Source organism: Ursus maritimus, unplaced genomic scaffold (assembly GCF_017311325.1).
Source record: "Ursus maritimus isolate PB19 unplaced genomic scaffold, ASM1731132v1 scaffold_5, whole genome shotgun sequence".
Classification (NCBI taxonomy): domain Eukaryota; kingdom Metazoa; phylum Chordata; class Mammalia; order Carnivora; family Ursidae; genus Ursus; species Ursus maritimus.
The window spans coordinates 7144864-7150863 of NW_024426663.1; positions in this window are offsets into that span (position 1 = coordinate 7144864).

The window sequence follows — 6000 nt, forward strand, 5'->3', positions numbered from 1 at the left end:
CAGAGGCTAATATAAAAGCAGGTTAAATGAGATTTCCTTGAGAGAGAAAATGGTTATATGCCAGTTCTATACAAATGAATGAATGAAACAAGTCAAGAAGATTCCTTATTTCTAAATTATTAGGACATGACTTTAGAGATATTCATCTAAGCTACTCCATAATTAAAAAAAAATGGAAATAACTTATTGCCCAGACTAACATTAGTAGAGAAAGGGTCTCTCCAACTACCATGCTGAAGTTAAATAGAATTAAATGCAGTACAGGTACAGCAAAGGGTATAAATTAAGTGGAGTGGGACAGTGTATTTCTAAAACATAAGGCTACTAGCAAAATTATGAGCTTAATTTACTCACTTTCTTATTCATATATTTCATGGAACCAATGCATAAAATAAAAAAAAAAATAAAGAAAAGACAATTTGCTAGGTAATTTAGAGGGAGGAAATTAAAGTGTAATGGCAGTCATATACATTTCTTTTTTAATGTATAAAGTTTTGCATTAAATTATATTACTCTTTGCAATATAGAAATTCCCTTAAAACTTTACCTAACCCTGTTACAATTCCCTAAAATGCATTTTAATTTATCTTCAAAAGGTATTTTATCCTCTGAGTTTTAAAAAGAACATGAAATAGATTCCACTCCTGTCTGGCCTTCCTAAGTTTAGCCTTCTCTTCTATTAAATGATTAAAAATAATTTTAAATAACAAAGCTGCACCAAGTAATTCATCTTTTGAACATGTCAAGGTTCTTTAAAGCTAAATTGCTTTTAGTAATAGTCGGTTTCAATTACGAATTAACTTTGATTTGTTGCTGTACTTGTCTGTGGCATTTGACTGGAATGAATAACTGTGGCCTGTAAATTCTAGTCTCAAACCTACATCTGGCAATTCATTAGGAATCATCTTTGAGAGACTCAAGAAAACATCAAAAGAAACAAGAATAATTTTTCCACGCAAAGCATTCTTAATTTCAAAGGCCCAGTTCAAAAACAAATAATCTTTCTCATATTTTAACTAAGGTGATTAAAATAAAAATATATTCAAATTTTTGTCTTCTTAGGCCTGAAATAGGGCTCCATTAAAAAAAAATATTGAAGCTAAAGCATGTTCCATGATTACTAAATGTTTTAGTCACTTATACTTTATATCCTTTTGTTATACAAACTGTCCCAAGTTGACCTTTTCAGTTTCTCATTTAAAACAAGGCCAACTGTGGCTTTGCAGTCTGAGTTGGAATAAAGGTAGTTGAATTCTAGGTGATACCTTTAGCTTGGAAATGGAAACTTTCCCATAAAGACTTGTTCAATGAAGCTCATTCACAGGGTTATTTCTGTTCCTCTAGACTTATCTGTGTTATTATCCTTGCAGTTTCAGAATCCCTTTAAGATCAACAAGCTAGTCCCTCTTCCCCTCCCTACCACTCGTTCTCTCTCTCTCTCTCTCTCAAATAAATAAAATCTTGAAAAAAAAAAAAGATCAACAAGCTAGGATGCAAAGGACAGTTAACGTGAATACGTGCAATAATCCATGCAAAAGTTGGCGATACTGGACAAGCGCTCTCACATATTGGTGATATAAAAGAAACTAAATTTAAGTCATCATCAGCAATTCCCAAAGGCCCATGTTTAATAAATGTACTTTTCTTGGTGGCTGAGCTCCAGAGACTTTTAGGAAAGTCAGCTTGAACTGTCATGTCCACGCTACTTCAGTAAGTTGTTCCCATAGTTAATTCTTAGATTTGCATGTACATGTAAGTATCTTAGTTCTGCAAATTTACACCCTAGCATGTAATTCTGTGCCTCAATTGCATATTCCTTTCCCTTCTTACACCCTTATTTCAAGTTATAGGTTATCAGAAATTATTATGTAGTTCCCCCAGTCCTTCCTTCTCTTACATTATCTCTGAATGGCTTTAGTTCTCTTTCTATAGGTCTTAAACCAAGACCTCTTAGCTGAACTAAGAAGAACCATAATAAGTGATCATTTTGCTATTTCAATTCCACAGATCTTTACATTTAGAACTGGAAAAACCACTTTCTCCGTTCCTACATTTGGGATGCTGAGCTGTGATACATAAAATCAACAAACATGTAGGCTGCTGCCCTTCTATTTCATTGTCTCCAACCTTACCAGAGTGAGCCTTCAGCCCCACTTGTTAATCCTTTCACAAGCTGCCTGTCATCACTCTCATTCTTCAGACAAGTCACTAGATTGGAGTAAATGAGGGATAATTACCATTTCTTGTGTTTTTTGTATGTTCGATATTTAGGAGTGCTCAGCCTATGCTAGATGAATGCACAAGTTTTCCAAAATTAATGTCCCTCTCCAAGTCTTAAATTTTTCTCTAAGTACTATTGATCTCAGCAGAGAAAAAGTCGAGTTTTTTCCTAATACAATTCCTAATGTTAACTGTCTACTACTTGATTCTGACAACACCCTAAGTATCTTGATATTACCCTATTTATTTTTTACAGTATTTCTAATAAAACAGGTACTATTATTCACATCTTACATTTGGGAAAGATGATGATTAAATTTTTAAGTGGTTATTCCAAGTTTATACAGCTAGAACAGGGCATGATGACATGTGTCTGACATCATATATGAGTCTGATGACAGAGTTCTAAATCATTACCGTAAGTAAAATTTCTCGACCTTCTGCACACTTTCTTACAAATTATTTTTCATGGATTGAAAACTGTGTTTCAAGTTTAATATTTTTTTGCTATCCTAATGTAATTAAAAATGTGATTTTTATATATGGATTTTTACAATCTTAACTATATACATTGTAAAGTGAAGATTTCTTTCCTTTCTATATAATTGTCTCAACACCATTTTTTTTACTACCTCATGTTTCCTCACTGATATGCAATGCTAAATCTCACTGTATTAAGTCTTCCACATATACATGAACCTGTAGGTTCTCCATTCTGTGTAATTTATTAATTTGTACATTCTAATATTAACACTCCACATTATGATTACTATTCATTATAATATTTATTTATATGTGGTAGGATGTGCTCCCTGATATTACTAGACCTCTTCAACATGTCTTGGCAATTAAATATTCAAAAAGTAATTATTGCATTGAAACTTGTCCAGGTCATATGGGACATCTTCTAGCACTAGGGATGAGAAAGAATATTATTTTTTTCTAAATTTAGAAACTACAAAAATCTCATGGATTTCAAGATTCAAATTAAACTCTAATCATCAAAGATTCAAGTTTAATTTATTCTTATTAAATCACAGAATTTTAGGTATGGAAGGACTTTTAAAGATCATCTAGTTGAACTCATTTCTTTCATCTGAGAAGACTGAGACCTGGTGAGGTAATTTGCAATTTGCAAAATACCACACAATGAGTGGCAGGATATGTACTAAAATTACATCTATTAAGTGAGTAAAATAGAAAAGGTTCTATTCCTAATTCTCATAGTATTTAAGCTAGCTTTGATTTTTCCTGATTTCTGAATTCATTAACCAAAGAGTCAATGATAATTCAATCTATAATCATAAGATAACATTGGTTAGCTAATGAAAATAATTCACAAATGCATCATTAAAATAGTTTAATATGCATTTGAATATTTGTATTTGAAGAATTTAATATTAATTGAACATCACAAAAGGGAAAATAGGAATTCCCCTTCTCACAAAGGAAGACTACCTATTTCTAGACCAATATTGTCAATCAACAAGCAAAGTTAGATTTGAATAAATTTAAAAATATCAAGCATAAAAAATGAGGGATCAAAAAAAAAATGAGAGTACTAAAACATTGTGAACTTGAGGATCCAGTAAAGGGAAGGAAATGTAAGAAAGGTAAGCTAACATTTTGAGCCACACTTCTTACAACTTACTGAGTCCAAAGGAGCAGCTAAAAGACTTAAAAGCCTGACAGAAAGTGGCTGCTCATAAGTTTTAACTGGAACAGAATTTCTGACATTCTTAACAGACTAGGATATAAAACTTTCAAATTTATGGCCCTCTATGAAGAAGAAATATTGGTCAACAGCCCAGGATTTCGCATGTAATCCCAGAAGTGCTATACTCCAACAGTAAGGATAAAATTGAATTAGACCACTCTTCTCAAAAACTGAAGCCCAGCTTTCTAATCAGCTCAAGCTCTGAGCAAATGAAGGCAGCCTGTCTCTGCTTGGCCAGAGTAAAAGAAAATCCTCCCTAGAGGAAGATAACACTAAAATCACCTCTTCAAGTGTTCATATAAACTTTAAAGATTTTTGTTTGTCTGTTTGCTTATTTTTTTTAAGTAGGCTCCATGCCCAGCATGGGGCCCAAACTAATGACCCTGAGATCAAGAGCTGAGCTGAAATCAAGAGTTGGACCATTAACCAACTGAGCCACCCAGGTGCCCCACAACTTTAGAAACTCAAATATAAAACAGCCAAATGTACAAAAAGACAGAACGGATAAGAGATAATAGAAATAGACCCACAGAAGATCCAGAGACATTATTAAATATAAATGTGATTAATGCTTCAAAAAATTAAAGAATCACATGGAGAATTTTATCAGAGAGATTTTTATTAAATCATAAAACTAATCCAAAAACAGAAATTATAATAACTGAAAATATGTAACCAATCCATCGTATAAACAGGAAAGCAGTTATGATGTAACTAAATATTAGTTAACTAGACAACTGAATAAAATATTCAGACTGACACATGGAGAGTAAAAAGGAATAAATTACTCAAAAGTACCAGAGATGGACATAAGATTCAGCGAAATATCTTTTCTTCAATCAGCATCCCAGAAGTAAAGGAGAGAGAGAATGAAGCAGAATTGATATAGAATTGATATTTAAAGAAATAGAGGTGGATAATTTTCAAAAACTGATACACATAACACAAATAAGAGATTTAAGAAACATTAGAATTCCAAGCATCATGAATTCAATTAAAGTAATAACCACTGATGGTTAGTCCACTTAAAATTCAAGTTTAGAAAAAAAAAATTAAATCAGAAAAAATGAAAAAAAAAACATGTTTATTCGAACAGAAAACAATAAAGCTATGCTGATTATTCAACACAGTTAGAAACGAGAAAACAGTGGAGTGAAAAATTTAAAAGATAAAAGAAATAGCTCCTAGTCAAAAATTCTCTATTTGGTGAAAACTTCCTCAAAAGATGAAAATACAACAGAACTTAAAACAATAGGAGAAAATGTCTGTCAACAAATCCACAAAAATTGAGTTTTACAGGTGAAAGAAAAACAGTCCATGATGAAAGCATGGAGATACAAGAAGGAAAGAGTAGACGAGGGAGTTAAGATGGCGGAGGAGTAGGGGACCCCTTTTTCAGCCGGTCCCCTGAATTGAGCTGGATATATACCAGACCATCCTGAACATCCACGGAATCAGCCTGAGACGCAGAAAGATACATCTGGATCTCTACAAATGAACATCTCCAGCGCTGAGTATTGAGGTACGAAGCGGGGAGCCGTGAAGCCCCGCACAGATATCGGAAGATAAACGGAAGGTGGAGGGAGCCACCGCATTCAGGTGCCGGGAAGCGGTAGCCACCTGCACGGGGGAGCAGGCAGACTCATGGACGGCACCCGCGAGAGAGCGGACTGAGACTGTGAGCCGGGAGCATGTGCCACCAGACTGAAACGGACCTCCGGTGTGCTCACCGGAACCAGACTGAGACCGGGAGCTCCGGAAGCAAACGGGGGGTGGCTGGCGGTGTTAGAAACACAAAGGACAGAGATGCGCCGGCCCTGGAAGTGAGGGCTGGGACGCCGGGTGTGGGGCGCACATCCCGGGACGCTGCAGGGTTGAGCAGCACCAACAGTAACAGAGTTAAAGTGGCCAGAACATCAGTGGAGAACGGTCCGCGAACCCTCTGTTCTGACACAGAGGCTGAGATTCGGCCACTGCTGCTCTGACTCTCAGAAGAGGCACAGCAAACCGCCAGGGAAAGCCACCAGAGAACAAAAGCCTGGAAAGACCGGCTCACAGTGTGC